Raw genomic sequence first — 18,127 nt, 5'->3', positions numbered from 1 at the left:
AGGTTCAAACAGCCGGTGAACCGATTCGACCCGTTCAGTCATAATAAAGGACATAAAGGTTGGAATTCATTCCCACCTTCCAAATCTTATAAAATTCCTTCAAAAACCGTTTTTCTTCATTTATTTCCTTCTTTTGTTGTAAACCATCATAATTCTATCTTCCATATCAATCCTAAATCAAAATATCCCTTTTTCCCCAATCTCTCTCTTCCCAAACTCTCTTTGGTCTCTTTGTTCTTCAGCCGGTTTTTAAGTCAGGCGCGTAGCCTGCTGTAAAAGTTCATCTCACAGCCACACCACTCTGAATTGAAGGTATTTTGATTTCCTTTCCACTTAGAATTCTCTTGAATGGTGTTTAACAGAAAATCAACTATGGTTCTTGACTGAGGGACTAATCTAACTAAAATTGCATGCTAATACTTGTGTAATATGTCCCTCGAATGCTATAAAGTAGTTTTATGGTATTATAATGTGCTTAAAATTTGTTATTTTTGTAGTGTCTAGCAAATCCAACTTAAGGTTTTGTACTATGGGTGATTTAGTAGGCCAAATACCTGCAATCAAAACTATAGAAATGATGAAATGGTCTCTTTCTTGTTAGAATTTACTGTCTAAACCCGAATGGGTCTTAAAGTTTCCACAAATAATAGTGATTGCAAATAGGCCTGAAGTTTTTCTAAGGCCAATAGTAAAAGACCCCATCGACGGACTAGCGGTTAATTGACGGGCCATCGATTTGCCCATCCCAAAAGTTATTAAGTCTAGAACAATGTAAGTGGAATACGATACGTCGATTGATCGACGGACCGTTCTGCATGTCCGTCGTTCATTCAGACAACCTATTTTCACCAAATTTAAGAATAATTCAAAGTGTTAGACGCGAAAGTGGATTATGGTCTGTCGATTTATCGACAATCCATTCTGCACGTCCATCGTTTCCATTTGAGAGGTCTTCAAATTTGAGTATGTTGAGTACATCTAAAGTTTGAAAGATGGAACCTATCGACATACTGTTGATAGTGCCCATCGTCCTGAGATTGCAGAACTGCATTGTGTCGTGAAATATTTTATATCTTAACTATAATTATTTTAAGTATGTTCTAATGTTGACTTGATACTAACAACTTCTCTAAATGTACAAATTGCACAGAAAAAGGATATCGTCTATTGAAGGGGCATGTCCAAGTCTATGGCCCTGTCTTGTCAGATGATTGCTACCTCCAACAACGAGCAAGACCCTGTTAAGTTCCCCTAGGGCCACAACCTCCACACTAGCTGCACGAGTCACTAGAGGTATCCCTATGAAGGTGGTTCCCGGTATAGTCATTGCCTCCTAGTCTAACAAGTAGCGGACACTTACTGGCTCACCCTCTGGGGCTGCCTGTAGCTCTGAAGGAGCATCAGGATCCAAATATTCTCTTGCTTTTGGGTCAACCCACTCGACAGGGTTAAACGAGGAAACTGCCTCTGGTTCTGTCTCTTGGACCACTCAGCCAGAAGGTCACGATCACCATGCCTCGTCAGATGAGGCTACTAGCTTGGAGTTTTCCGCTACACCTTAAGCAGATGTCCCTAAACCGGTCACTGAGGATTTTAATCGGTGGTACGTCAATGATCATTATCAAGTCTACAAAGACGTCAGAATGTAGAATGAGAAGGGGGTGATGACCCGGGTGGTGACAGTTAAGCATCGGGTTCTTACAAGGATCTTCCATACCGTCCCCGAGGTTCATAGATTGTTTACCCAGCACAAGTTAGACTGAAAAGCTCAGGTAATGGGTACCTAATGTGAGGAGATAGTAAAGGAGTTATACGCTTCCTAGGTGGCTACTCTCCGAGGTTCTCTCGATAGGCAGGCAAGACTTGTTAAACATAACCCACTCACTTCTGTGTTAGTCCGAGGCTTCAAGGTGGATATCACCCTATCCAGACACCGCTGATTCTTATATGGACCTATTAATGAGGCACAGTTGGTCCCCTTATAGAAGAATTTGGCTACCTATGGAGACTACCAAAAGTGGCGCATTTAAGATGAAAAATTGGTTGGATTAACATTTGAAGGTTGAGGGTTAGAGTGCTACTTGTGTTAGACCTTCGAGGGGTAATTAAAACGGTAACCTCACCTTCACTACTATGTTCTTCTAGTTGTTAGTTCGACACCACTATTGCCAACAAATGCCGATAATATTCTGACTTGGGATAGGGTGGTGCTGGTAGCAACCTTGGTGGTAGGATTGGAGATTGACTTTGCGAAGTTGCTGATCATGATGATCCATGAGTGAGCATTCCAAACCTCGACCACTTACCCCTTTGCTTGTCTTATCTTCCCTTATTGAAGGGATGTTGGCGTACCAATATGGCATTGTAATACACTCTGTAGTCTGGCGGGGACGGATTATATTGGTCTCATCAGGGATGAGTCCAATGTAGCAGCACCACGGAGAAGGCCTAGAGTTAAGTTGGAATCGTTGAGTGAGAACTTGGTAGACACGGGGGAGTTAGCCCAAGGGGCTGACCCTGCTACTTCACACCCCAAGGACACCACCCCAACTAAATCCACCCTTTCATCCATTCGAGCCCCCAGTTCTTCCCAATCCACTCCTCCATCCGCAACACTAGTTCTGTTAACGTGGGTCTAGAAGTTAGAGTCCTAAATGACCACTTTGCTGCACCACATACATCCTTAGATGATAAAGTCCATCGCCGAAGATGAAGACCACATTGAGAAGAGGGTGGCCAAGTAGACTAAGCAAAAGATGATGGTGGTTCACCAACGCCTTTACACATTTGAGCTGCAGGTACTTGCACGCCCAGCCCCCTCCATTGACTTGACTATTCTTCAGGAGGTTGTGTCTAGTTTGTGGGTGGATGTAGACACAATGCTAGACATGCGGGGGAATGACACCGAGAGTGTACCTTTTGATATGGCGGAGGAAACACTGATTGTCATCCTGTTCACAGCCCCTCCTAAGCCACAGCCTGATCCACATGGTCGTGCCAAGAGGAATCTTTGTAGCCGCATTACTGAGGGAGAGGATGCCCGTGCAAGAAAGAAGGAGAAGACGGATCTTGAGGCTACGAGGAGAGTGTCTTTAAGAGATAAGGAGGCCCACAAGTTAAGGGTACAAGAGATGGCTGCTGGGTCATCTAGTTGCATACCGGTGATCAGTGAGATGAGCACCACTGAGGTTGCAGAGATTGTTGTGGGAACCACTGAGGGTAACCCAAGTACTGTTGTTGTGTGTTCTTGATAACCAAACCCGCCCACTTGTATAATGATCGTCGACGCTATGTGCTTCAGGTTTGCTTCACCTACCACCTTGTACTTTTTTTTATACATTGGGGACAATGATATGCTCTTTTTATTTGCAGTGGGATAAATGGAAAGTGAGTGTTAGGGTGAAGTCTAAGGAGCCCAACTCAGAATCCTCTCTTAGGGTTTTCTTGCTTGTGTTCTTTTTCCCAAGAGACAGGTTAATTTTATGTTGAACCGGCATGTTGATATTTGTGCAAAGTATTGAACATGAAAGATGAAGCATGATGGCTGAAATTAAATGATATCTCATCTTAGAAAGTGCTTGCATGAACAGGTGAAAATGAGTTAAATGTATTGTCTCTAAGAAACACATAGATAGGCACCCGCTGCATGCATGACCCTCAACTAACACCTAAACCTGCAAATCTTACAATTTGATAGTGTAATGAGGTCTCAAAAGAGTGTGAGGAGTTTAGCGTGTTCAATAGTTTGTACCTATCTAGAAATTACCCGGTTAGTCCTACAAAGGGAATCTGTGTTCGAATACTAGGAAAGGATAATAGGCCCTGCTTCAAATTAGCAAACATCTAGACTAAAATGAATTTAACCAAACGGAATTTGTATCCCTTTTTGATCCAAATTTGTTGAGCCTATATTAGACCTATTTTTTTCCTACGAACTCACCTTCCTAGGGTTTAATGTTTTGGACCCGGTCCCTCCTCGGATATGTGATCCTCGACATAGGTAAACATCCTAAGTTGAGGGTGGCTAAGGCAAAAAATGACCTCGTCCTGGCCCTGACCCGATCTTAGGTATTGTATACCTCAACTCATGGAAAATCCATGTGTTCAGGGTGGCTATTATGAGTGAGAACATGAAAATTTGTATGAAAAGATTTGCATGTTGAAAATAAAAGATAAAGTGAGTGAAAGATGTGAAAGTTAAATCATCAATGTGAATGAAAGAGAAAAAAAAGTGAACAAAAAGAAAGAAAAATAGTGTAGAAAAGAAAGGAAAGAGTTAGAAAAAGTTGAAAAATAAGTTTGAGTCATATTTAAAAAGAAGGGGAGCAAATAAAATATAAGAATCAAAGAAAAGTAGGGCACAAAAAGTCAATGAAAAGAGGTAAGAAGATTGACGGAGATGTCAAGGAGGGAAAAAGTCTCTAAAAACATACCAAAATGTACCACACCTGACCTAGAGCCTACATTTCAAGCCAATAAAGTCCTACCGTGATCCTAGAAGTCTAATATGGTAAACATGAGCAGTAAAAATAAGGGCAAGCCTATGGAGACGAGTACTAGCTATATATGAACTTGTTTTTGAGCGTGAGTGTTGAATAAAGATCCTTGTACCCAAACTTGAAATAACTATGCGAAAAATGATGATTTCTTTTGAAGTCAGGACACTAGTTGCAATGTCGTAATATTGGTTCTTTGTTGGGAGGCGAAATAGTAGAAGTTTTTGTCCATGGTGAGTTTGTGTCAATGGTGTGATCCACATGAGTTAGCTTGTTCGAACCTGATAGCGTAAGTATGCATTAAATCAAAGAAACAGTTGGGATTAACAATCCATGTGACTGTGAAAGCTTAAAAGAGTATAATTTTGCACAAGTGTTATTTTGAGTCATAGTGTGTCTCTTGAGGACAAACAATGAATTTAAGTTGAGGGTGTTGATGTGTTGTGGTTTCCCGCTGCTTTGTATGCTTTTTGCTTAAGATTTGGGTGTGTCTAGAGCCTTTTTGTAGTAGTTTTAACATGTTTTTGTACTTATTTGGCAAGAACTATGTCCATAATAAAAACACAAAAGGCAGCTGTAAAATAATGTAGAAAGGCGACCTATGAAGGCCATCGACGGCCCTTTGTTCATTCGATAGTCCGTAGGTGGTAACCGTCGTTTGCAGTTCAGACTGATGGAGAAACTCAGGGAAATCTAACCAACTGTTGGGGATCAACGATCCGTCGATTGATCGATGGACTGTACTTCTAGATCGTTGATGTGATAAGAGACAGTTCTAGTACCCGATGTTGGAGAAATTCTAAGGATGGAGAGACGGTGGGCATTGACGGACCATGTTGTTGGTCCATCGACTAATTAAGAGATGATTTCATCAGAAAGATAAAAAAATATTCTAAGTCGTGACTGATGGAGGCAGTCAACGGACCGTTGTTTCTTCGACGAGCCATCAATAGGGGTCATCGATCACAGCTGCGTTTGTGGATAAACATTCCTTATTTCAAATCCTTTAATTTAGAATAATTATTTTCTATGAATAGGGTTTAAAACTTCGTTTTTGGGGTTACACATTATTGTTATCGTTCTTGTTTTGTTTGGAGATTGGTTTTTGCAAACTTTGTCAATAATACATTTTCCAGATTTGGTTTCAATTATTATCTTGCCCAAGTTTATTTACTGGGTTTTTTCTTCAAATTCTTAAAGTAATTTCATGATTTATTTTTAACAACTATGAATCGTGTTCTTGCTTACATGGGTAAGTAATTCCACAACGAGGGTTGTGGGAACCATGGATGATTAACAAAGTAGACCTAGGTAAACAAAAATTCTCAAATTGGTTCTTGTATGTATTGGTAATTCTTTAATTTATTAGTCTTTTTAGTAGTAGCGAATATTAGGACATGACTTTTTACTGCTTGCGGACTAAGGAAGTAGTTAATAAGAATGGAATTATCAACATAGATTTAGTGGTATACTATTTAATAAGCTAGTGTCGATTAGTGCGAAGTAATAACTATGCCATACATCAATGATGATAATTAATATGAAGTAAAGGTAAGGGTTATTATCTTAAACACATGTAGCCGGACCAATATACGGGGTGAAATTTTCTACATGCCGGACCAAGGATTTAGAGACACCTAACTTATCACTATGCATGAAAAACACTAAGCAAGAATTATTATTGTTATGAATACAGAGTTATGAACCTATGGGAAACACATACACCCTTGTTTATCTCACAACCTTATAAAAACTAAATCTTTACTCTTGATAACTTGTTTACTTATAAGTATTCATGAAACTTGTTTAAAAAAAAAAAACCATTTGATTCCTTGTTTTCGGAAAGAGCTTGGATAAATAGACATAATTGTACATTGAACTTAACTATAAACAATGTTCCTCGTGGGATCGACCTCAACCTACTAGTTGGGTTCTTTACTTTATACGACCGCTTATACTTCTTTAAGGAAGTATAATTGAGCGTATCACTTATCGCTAGCATCGTAGCTCTTCATCATCTTCTGTAGCATATCCTCAACTCGCGCCATACTACCTCCACAATCCCTAGGACCAACTTATCAATTTTATTGGGGAATATAGGGCCTACACCGATCATTCCTGTTACCATAGTTATTTCAGTTGATGTTTTTGTCGCGGTTAAAGTTCCCATCATGGACATATTGGCACTCTCCGTTGTAGTTACCATTGTTCCGACCTTGTCCTTCACCTTGGCGCTAATTTTCCTTATAGGATCCTTGGAGGTTTTGTCTGAAATCCCCGTCTGATCATTCACTGCGTATGTACCCTCTTCATAATAGTATTAATCTGTCAACGGTGGTGGTTTAGTCAAATAGTTCACCGCATTTACCTTATCTGCACCTCCACTTACATGTTTCAAAACTAACCCTAGATTAGTTCTCATGACAACTCTTCACACAACTCATGTGCTTATGAGTTGTTTGTAGTTTGTACGACAAAGGTGTTTATCCCAGTGTCTGACCTTCTAGTGCTCCAAGCCTTATTGTTGCAAGATATCTTCTCCAACTTCTCTGCAATCTCAGCATACAAGAGCCACCCGCAATAGCGTGTAGCATTACTTTGTTGTTATCATCTTGACCTCTGTAGAAGTACTCTTTCAGCGACTTATCATCAATGCAGTGGTTAGGGATACCTCTCACGAAGGTTTTAAATATGTCCCAAGTCCTACTCACCGACTATCTCCGTAGTGTCATAGAGTTAGTCACCTTATCTTTGTGGTTAAGCTTCTTAGACATTGGAAAGTACTTTTCCAAGACCTATCTCTTAACTGTTTCCAAGTACGAATAGAGGTGTAGGGAACCTCAGTAAACCAAATGGCGGCATGTGATGTCTGTGATAGAGGAAATACCCGCAACCCGATGACATTAATATCTATGTCTTGTCTACATACACAAATATTGTGCCCATGCCTCAATTTCACTATACGGGCATGTGGGTATTCTAATGGAAGTCCAGAGAATAAACCCTTCGTGGTGAGCATCTATATAAAACTACTCATCACCATGAATGTGTGCCCTGGTGGCAAAAGGGGTAGGACAAGTGGTCATCAGAGTGAGTAATGTTAATGTTGCCCCTATAGTAATCCTGATGTCGTGGGGCTGGATGTTTCACCCTCAAATCTTTGTTAAATTGATTTTCAGAAGGACTTTAGTTATGTGCTTCAACCGGTAATAGAGGTTGCTAAAATTACCCATTACCTAGATTGGTTGGGTATTGCCGATTCCTTCTCAAAGTGCGGTTAAGTTTGGGATCGAAGGGGATGAATGGTTCTCCGCAGCTCCGTGTAGGCATACATAAGAGCTATACCTGAAAGTAACAAAAACAAAAAAGAAAAAGTAAAATCAGGAAGTTGTTGACTAAATTTGAATAATATAATTGAAGTTAATCAAAAAACCAAATTCCTTGGCAGTGGGGCCAAAATATGATATGCACAAATTACACCTCCCTAAAGAAGTATAAGCGGTTGTAATCAAGTAGAGAACCCAACTAGTAGGTTGGGGTCGATCCCACAAGGAAAATAGTTTAGGCCTAACTTCAAGTCACTATTATGTGTATTTAGTCAAGGTCTTTCCAAAATCAAGTAATTAACATGGGGATTTTATGCACTAAGATTTTTAAACAATTCTAAATTAACAAGTAAGCCAAAGTAAACATTGAGTTTTTATCAAGTTTTGAGCCTAACTAGGTTATATGTGTTGCCCATAGATTCATAACGCCTTAATTCCTAGGAATAGCAATTCCTCCCTACTATTTTTCATGTAAAGTGGTAACTTATGTATCTTTAAATCCTTGGTCCGGCTATTAGACAATTTCACCCCTACATGTGTCAACGTTACTAATTCTTACTTTTACTTCATATTAGACATCATATTCGATGTATGACTTAGTTATTACCACGCACCAATCGACACTAACCTATTATATTGTATCACACTAAATCTACGTGGATAATTGTTTTCTAATTAACTACCTCCTTGGTCCGGAAAGTAGCAACAGCGATAGTTCTAACGCGTGCACTTGTTAAGAAGACTTCTAAACGAAAGAATTATCAATACATGCAAGAAACTATTTGAGAATTGCAAATTATCTAGATTTACATTGTTACTTACCTATGGTTCCCACAACCATACTTGTGGATTTAGTTACTCATGAAAGCAACATTATAATTCTACAGTTTTTAATAAAAAAATCACAAACTTACTCAACAATAAGAAGAAATCCAGAAATTCAACTTGAAATTACAAGTAAAATCTTCAAATTAAACTTGAAAATTAATTGATTGCGAAAGTTTGCAAAACCAATCTCCAAACACAAAGTAGAATAAGAATAATATTGTCTAACCCCCCAAAACGAGGTTTTAATCCCCTATTTATCGAAAATATTGTCCTAAAGAAAAAGGAAATAAAACAAGGAAAGTTTGTCAGCAAATACGGCATTGATCGACGACCCAACTGACGGACCGTCGATGGAAGGACGGTCCGTCAAATCAAACAAAGAATAATTTTCTTCATCGGAAAACATCATCTCTGAATCAATCAACGGACCAATAGTACAATCCGTCGATCCATCTATGCCTTGGTGATGCTCCTCCGTCACCCCATACATAGAATCTTGAAGAAGTCAGGTATTGGAACCTTCTCTGAACCAATCGACGGTTCACCAGTTCGGTCAGTCGATCAATCGATGAACCGTCGTTTGAGCTCGTTGTTACACACTTAGTAAGATTTCCCAAATCTTCTCCCTTAGACTGAACTGCACATCGATTGTCCCCTCCTACGAACCGTCGGTTGAACGACAGGCCGTCCATGGCCTTTGTAGGTCCTCTTCTGCACTTTTTCCAGCTACCTTATGCATTTTCAACCTTGATAAATTTCCTGCAAAACTATCACAACTACATATTAATACTACTACAAAAATCTTTATACACGCACCTCTCTTAACAAAAATGTTTTAAAATATGGTGAAACCACAGTACATCAGAGAGTAGATTGAACTTGTTTGCAGCTGGGTAGTCTCATCTATTGAGAAGCGAAAGTAGTGTTGTGATGTTAATAGATGACATGGTCAAGGTTAATGATCTCTGTGCAGTAAGTTGAGGAAGAAAAGTTGAGGGATAGAGAAGAGTTCAAGAATAAGAGGGCTAAGAGAAAGAGGATTCTCCAGATGTTGTTACTAATATGATTCAAATCTTTGACTTTATTGTTTATGGATTTCTAGATCTAGGAGTGAGTTTATCTTTTGTAACTCCATATGTGTCTATGAGCTTTGATATTAGTCTTGAGAAACTTAGTTAACCATTCAATGTTTCTACACTTGTTTGTGAGTCCATTCTAGCAGAGAGAGTCTATCGTGATTGTCATGTTCTCCGTTTATCACAAAAGTACCAAGACTGATTTAATTGAGTTAGACATGGTATATTTTTATGTCATTATTGGTATGTACTGACTTCATGCCTGTTATGCCTTAGATAATTGTAGGACTCGAGTAGTAAAGTTTCAGTTTCCAAATGAGTTAGTCATATAGTGGAAAAGTAGTTCAATAATGCCTAAGGGTCGTTTCATTCTTTACCTTAAGGCAAGGAAGTTACTTTTTAAGGGGTGTGTGATGCTTCAATAAGTGTATCTTTTTATATTTTGTGATCACTAACACTAACCTATAGTTTGAATGTCTACGAATAGAATCTAGTAAAGTAACCGAACAAAGGGCAGGGGTCGTGTACCAAGGGAGTGATATTGAAAGTTGTAGCTACTTAGAATTCGATTCTTAATAGTGACAGCTCAAGACGATTTCTTGTATTAGCACAAAACAAGTTTAATCATTGACACCAAAGTGTCAAATATCACGAAAGGGGGTTTTGTCACAAGTAGTAAAATTAGTAAAAATAAAGGAGTAAATAAGTATGGGACAGAGTTCTTGGGTGTGAGACCAATATATGTTGACACAGATAATAGGTACATGCTTTTAATAGGAAAATTCACAAGACCATGGTCACTAGGCTAAGCTTTAGGTCATGTTGGCCCACTCCTTAGGCATCACTTTAATGGTCTTGGTATCGCTATCTCCCTCTCAGGCAAGCTGAAAACATATGGGTAGTTTTGTATTTCCAACTACAAACCCATTAAAATAAACGACAACCACTATGTGAAATTACCATTAAAATGCATCTAATCCTATCAACAAGCAACATCCAACAATAATATCAACACATATTTGCTAAATCACACCGTAAGAATGGGGCTTTTAGCAACACATCAACCAATAATAAAATTTACTTAAAATGATAGAATCAAGTGGGTATAAGAGATTAAACTTTAAAAGTAGCAAAGGAAGGTAAATGGCGAAGACCCACTTCCAAGATTGAAAGAAGAACTTCTGTCTTCAAGCTTCCTCAAAATCCCTCTCCAGACTTGAGACAAAAATTATCAATAAAGTTTTTAAAATAAAATGTGAAGTGTATAATGTTTCACTCTCTTAGTTTTTATCTCTAAATTATAAAATATTTCAGTATATAGACTTTTGATTTAGTGTTGGTGGATCCATTCAACGTCTTTAGTCGTGAATCGCCGAGTGAATAGGTGACTCGCCTTTTCTCTGGTTCATTACCATTTGTGTCTTGTTTTTATATCCCTGCATGATGTCGCTTTGGGCAGAATAACTCTGCTTCGCGGAACTATTCGGTGAATCTTCGACTGCTTCCTTTCGCCTCCTTTTGATCCACTTCCTTCAGGGATCAGTTGTTACAAAGGTGGAACATTTCTATACGGTGTATCACCAAGGGTTCTTGGCGATTTGCACTTTTAATCATCAGCTCTTTTATTTGGTTTTGCGCCTAAGTGTACATGCTTATGAAAAATCCTCAAATACCTGAATCGTAGAAGTCTTTATCAAGATATCGAGATAAGATAAACATCCGAGGACACTATTTAAATATAAATAAGGCCCTAGATGAGTATAATTTGAGGACTCAATTAACACCAACAACTTAAACTTTTCTTGTCCTCAAGTAAAAATCAAGTTCAACAGTTCAAATAAGATGCCTCAAATAGTGTTACACAAGACTCAATCATGAAAGTACACAACAAAACTCAAATTACTCATGCATAGCTCAATTGAATACTAAAAGATTCAAATTGTGACACACCAATACCAATGATTCTCGAGCTCACAATACTTTCTACTAATGCAAGTTCAAGCTCAACAAAAGTATCTACATGCCCTCACAACTAAGAATGATTCCATTTTCACACACGTACATTTATCAACTTAGGATCAGGAATATGATTCAACGCTCACACTCACAAGGAGGAAGACAATACATATTTTCACCCATAGTTTGCCCTTATTTTCTTATTGACCTTCGGTTCGGTTCACACAAGATTAGAAAAGATCTTTCTTAGGCTTGTAACGGGGTTGTGGGCAAAGGTATGGTCATTTTGGCTTAGTGACTTTTTCTCAAATAGGATGTGATTTCCTTAAGCTATTCCCAATCTTCCTTTCTTAATCCTTAGTCAAGTGCTTCTTGGTCATATTTTATTTCACTTCATGGATTTCTTTGAAACCCGATTTCTTTTCATTTCGTGCTTTTATTTCACGACTTTTCTATTTTTATTTTTATTTTATTTTCTCTTTCTTTTTCTTCTTCTTGTTTTTATATGGAGGAGACTTCTCTTGCACTTCTTGACTTCTTCTTTCCCTTCTTACCACACCCCAACTTAGGCTTTTGTTTTGTGTTGGATATTTACTGTTATTACATGTCAAAAAGGATTATAGGTTGTGGATAATATAAGGTTTCGGTTTCATCAAGGTTTTTCCATGGAAGAGGTAAGGCTCAAAGGGTATTTAGAAGAGTCTCACACATTCACGGGTAGGCCATAAAAGAAGTATATGTCAAATTTCGCTCATAATCTTAAAAATTGCCTAATATCATGTCAAGAGGATACCTTTCTAAATTAATTAGACTAACGGGTAAAATTCTATGTTTATTCATGCAAGGATACAAGTAAACTAATCACACAAGGCAGTGACACTTAAGTCAAACAAGAGAACACACTTTCACTAGTATGCAATGGTCATTGCAAAAGAATTAATTTGATAATAATTGCTAATCACAACGAGATCCCAAGAGTTCACATATTTCTTATATAACTTCATTCGTTCTCATTGTAGCCTCACATTCATGTTTGTTTGATTTAGAGTGATTTTCCAGTCATTTGTATTAATTGAAACCGAGCCTGAAATTTTTACACTAACATTAACTTTCAAAACAAGAGGTGGCGATGTTTTAAAAAGTGAATATTTTTTTCGGAAGGGTCAAATTGTTAGGAAATTATAACCCAAAAGAGAGTCATAGTGTCAACATTTGCGAAAGCAATTTTAAAACACAATTTAAATAGACAAATAACGTATAACAGAACACATTAATAAGCAGCATTATAAAACCAGGTGAGCCTCACCCAACCACAAATAACAACATTTGTCCTCAAATTAAAATAATACCAATATCCAAAATTTAAGAAAGATAAATAAAAAGGGACAAGTGAAAATGATATCCTATTTGCACCACTTTTCATCCATTGGGACATGAGCGCCCGAAGTGTCTTCCCGAAATAAGACAACTGCTCTTGAAGTGCTCCTACTCTAAGTTTACCACTATTTTCACCTGCCCATGCCTCAGTAGAGATATTAGTTGCAATCATCCTGCTAAAGTCATGACTTTCCCTTAAGTCATGTATAGCATTAAAGAACCCTCATGCCAGTGAGGGCACATTTGGGTCGATGGAAATTCGCCTTCTGGCCCCAGCTTCCTTGGTGTAACTCCTCTGTCTGGCTAGCTCTGCTCTTTTTTCCTCGTCTCTAAACTCCCGTGCTCTATTGTGCCTTTGGGTGGATCATTTCTCCAAGCGATTTTTGGTCAAACCATCGCTTTGGTGTTTAATTAGACTGTAATGGTGTGTTAGGAAACAATGCAATCCGAATTCGAGAACAATCCAACACTTAAAATACTATAGGATGTAAGAAATATACAAACTAGAGTGCAAGTGTGAGTTTTGAAAGGGAAAAGTGGAACAAAAGGTTAAAAATAGGATTTTTAAACTTGGTGCCTCTAACTGTCTGTCTTCTGCAAGTTTGGAAATATTAGATTATCTCACTTAATGTGTCCGCGAAGCATCAAGTATCTATCGATAAAGTCCGTCGATGCAACTTTGTCGGGTTGACTATCATTCCGCCTTCGAGAAGGTGTTCAACTATTCCTCTATTCTCGGGTTCTAGACTTGTGCAGAAGCAATCCAACAGTATTTTATCTGGCATTCCACGGGATGGGCATTTTTACAAAATTTCTATGATCCTCATCCACAATTCTTTATTTGTCTCTCCCCCCTCTTGTTTAAATGTAAGCAAATTATCCCTGAAGTCTAATAAGTTCAGTATATGGTGATCTGTGTGATATCCATATTGTCATCCATTTTAATTTCCCTATGTGGAAAGCAAATAAGGAAAACTGAGCAAAACTAAAATTATGGTTAGTAAACCTACACTACAAAGAATTAAAAACTCTAAATAACAACATTTACACATGACACCACTCCCCGACAGCTGAGCCATTTTGATTCTTCATTATGTGTATCTTCTTATATTTCGTGATTAATGAGATTAACAATAAAGAAATCTAACTTTTAACAACGAGTTCTTAACGAAGGGACATAAATCTGGTCGTTATTAGTAAATATCTAGCGACCAGTTTCTTTTACCGTTGTTAAAATGAAATTATAATTTATCATTTTAAATGGGATAACATTTGTTCCTTACCTAGAATAATATCCAGTCGCTAAAAATAAATTTTAAAATCCCTATATATTCATTCTTTTCTATACAACCCAGCTCACACCTCCATCACCCAAAACTTCTCTTAACCTGTGACGTTGCTATTAACCTCCGACTGCTAGAGGATCAAAGAATTTCAGAGTTTCTTCTCACCGAGGGGTACGTTTCTCAATTTACTAAATCTGTCGTTATAGATATTAGTGGTGTAATCACTTTTCTTTTGTTGTTCAAATAACCTCTATGTTTGATGGATTCAATCATAACCTAGACCGTAGTATTAGTTTGTCAGTGTTTAGAATTTCTTCTAAGAATTATATGTATGACACATAAATACAGACATAATATTTGTGGTCTGAATTATTGAATGCCACTTTAATTAGTGTAGAGTTTTTCTTGTTATTTCTTTTAATATAAAACAAAAAAGAAGAAGTGTGTTTTTACTCCCATGATACAGAAATAATGGGTAATGCAGCATTCAACACTTACATAGCAGTTTAATCTTATGTCAATTAGACACTATTACAAGTTCCAAATATGCAGTAAACAATATTAATTTTTACGTCCAAGAAAACTGGGAAAGCAAACTCTTGGAACTTGATGTCCAGTGACACCACTTGCTGCCGCCATCACCAAATAAATACAGCAGGGAAGATCCACCACCAGGTGCTTGTTGGACCTTGGTTGAACGCCTTTCTGTAAGAAAGTTACGCGCAGTTCTAGCTATCAGCACGAAAAGAGTTGTTTGTGTTGTTACTGTGAATGCCTACTGGTACATTCTTGGTGCTATCCACAGGTTGTGCAACATCAGCTGGCTTTGTGACAGGCTCATTAGTTGGATCCTTTTCCTGGTTGCGAGCAGTCTGAGAATTTTTAGCAGGCTCTCCACTTCCAAACAGGTAGCCAAAGAACTCTGACCGGCCCCAGCACTCACTTCGCGGTTCATCCCTAATGATTAATTTCTCTTTGGTATCAATTCAGAAGTGAGAGACAGAGGATATTTTTAACTAAGATAATGGCTACATTAATTATGAGTTTGAAACTAGATCATTCTTTCTCTCTTAGCTAATACTTATTAAGATGGTATAAATTAAAGAGAATGAAATGTCAACCTACGCTTTCTCTATTATTTTTATTAGTAATACTAATTTCATATATTGTTCATCGAAAAGGTATTGTGCCTTATTCAGGTCACAGCGTGAGCCACATTAAACCGGTATATGAGGGAGATGCACTATCTCACTACATTTTTTTGTGGTTGTCATCTTACCAAATATATCGTGAATCAAAGTGAGTTATTATTGATTTTCTGTCATAACTGGAGCATAAAAAATTGTCCATCATATGAAGGAAACAACTGCTTATGTCGCACGAAATTTTGAACAGGAGATTCAGAATGAAAAAGTTGATCAAAAGCAGTCGAGAAGGGTTATGAGCTTCTTGCTGGACATATTATTAATATTGATAATGAGAGATTCCATTTTCCTAAAATCCTATACCAGACATCATTGGTTGGTAAGTTGGAACTAAAGTGAAGAAAAATCATGAAAAAACTTACAACTCAATCATGACTTACGAAATTGAATAGAAAATATTTATTTGAAACTATTGTGCTTAGTGTTGTCTCACCTATGTTTCCTTGCCTTAGTAGAATGTATGACTAAGGAAATCCTACTCCTGCTCCAAGACATACAAAAGCAAGGTTATTGCACAACCTGAAGTACAACATGTGGATAACAGGATCAGTTCTCGCTTCACTCTGTACTTCCCTAAAAGTAAAAATTTATTTTCTCTATTTGTCCGATCAATAAATTAATGGATAAAGTCCTAAGTTTCAAATAATTGATTCTAACTATGATTGTATTCTTTCTAGTTCTTTTAGCATCAAGGGATTTTATTAGATGCTAATATCTTTGCCACATGCTGATGTGTATAACAATTAAAGAAAAGGTAATATGCTGAATTTGGTCCATCAATTATCCACAGGAAGTGTCTCGAATCTTGATGAGAAGTTAAAAAACTCTGCATTTAAATCCATTCATTTATCTATATAGGTTGGAGAGTCATTACTACTACAATATAGAAAAACCTCTTCTATTTATTTCCACCATATAGTCCATAAATTGCTTGTGTAGTCATATCCTTCAGATTCCATGTAGTTCTATAAAAGAACATACATAATGTAACTGACTGATAACATGTTAAATATCGAACTATGATTAGCTCGTGCCCTTTCTTTAATTTCGGTCCAGAGTTCTTCACAGTGTTGTTCATGAAATTATGCTAGTTCGACGGAAGCAAGTGAAATGTTTCCTCTAAATATGTACTTCCTCCATTCAGTTTTATGTGAAACTTTTCGCATTTCAACATTCAAACAAGTCTATCTTTAACCATAATTTTTCATAGATTCTTTTAACATTTTGATTTATCAATTATGGATACTTATAGTATCTTTTACGTAGTTTACAAATATATAAATTTCATTTCAAAAAACATGAAATTTCATACGCAAATGTTCGGTCAAAGTTAAACTGTTTGACTCGAGAAAAACAAAAAGTACCACATAAAATGGGACAAAGGGAGTTATAGGCAAGGTACTACCAGTATGATGTTATGTCACAAAGCAAGTTTCTGTTGGAACTAGTTTAATAATTTGTGCAGAAAAGTCATGGAGGTGTTCTGATCCAACCTTCTTCAAATAACCAATATAAAATGGTAATTCTTTAGAAAATACAGATGTAAAGGCTTCTGCCACCCTAGAAAATCCAAAAAAATAATGCACTGCACAGTGCTCCTAAAATTGACGCAGTGTTTGTGCAGATGATGTGAAAGAATCTCCACCTTGAGAATGTCATGACCATCAGGTTGTTTATTTTTCTAATATTTGTGTAGTTCAAATAGTCGAGAGTTTTCTTAATTCACATATGGCAGCTCATGTTTATGTAATAAATCTTTTAAGTTTACTTTACTTGTTTTTACAATTAACATCGTTGCCTTCACAGTTAGTGAAAATAACTTCTTGGAAGAGTTAGTATGGCTAGTTTGATTTATTTGCAGAATCAAATAGATGAATTGAGGTTAGACATCAGCCTTGATTATTTTGTCTGTTAACCACATTTTTTTTACCTTTTGTAAAAATGTATAGCTCTTATTAGTTGTATATGCCTTTTGGTCTTCTTCTGTTTTATTTTACTTGATATCCTTTATGCTTGGCTCTAATCTTGTTGACACAGGTTTTAAGTTCTTTGCCTTGTTCCTTGGATAAAATGTTGTAAAAGAAACTACAAGGGAAAAGCATAATAACCAAAACATTATGTAGATCAGGGACAACCCAGAAAAAACTATCAACATCAGCTTTGCAATCATTATCTCTTGAAAAGCTAAGTTGCCACATATAGGGTGTCTTCAGTAAACCTTTGGATAATTACCTAGAATTTGGTTAAAGGCTTGCCTAATTTTACTCTTGCCATTGGTAGCTATAACACCCCTCAAATGATTTAGGTGAAGCTAAACACTAACATGATTTTCATGATGGTCAAAGGTCCTAAAATGATTTATACTGTGATAGAGTTTAGGTGATTTGGAAGTGAAACCTCAAGAGACGACCAAGACGTTTGACGGCTAAGTCACCTATGTGCCTCATATGTGTTTTATGTGACTAATTGTGTATTTCATGTGTTAATAAGTCCTTAAATGATTTATTATGGTGTTTATAGAGTCTATCAATTTTCGTGAAGTTTGGAGGTCAAACGTCCATGACGTTCGAAAGGTTT

General features: G+C 37.2%; 1 pseudogene; it reads right to left on the bottom strand.

Moving 5' to 3' along the window:
* Positions 1-14,913: 14,913 nt before the first annotated feature.
* LOC107019562 lies at positions 14,914-15,300 on the bottom strand (annotated as a pseudogene).
* Positions 15,301-18,127: the final 2,827 nt, after the last annotated feature.

This window comes from Solanum pennellii, chromosome 5 (assembly GCF_001406875.1).
Source record: "Solanum pennellii chromosome 5, SPENNV200".
Classification (NCBI taxonomy): Eukaryota; Viridiplantae; Streptophyta; class Magnoliopsida; order Solanales; family Solanaceae; genus Solanum; species Solanum pennellii.
Note: the sequence above shows the minus strand (reverse complement) of the source record. Positions and strands in the feature narration are given on the sequence as shown.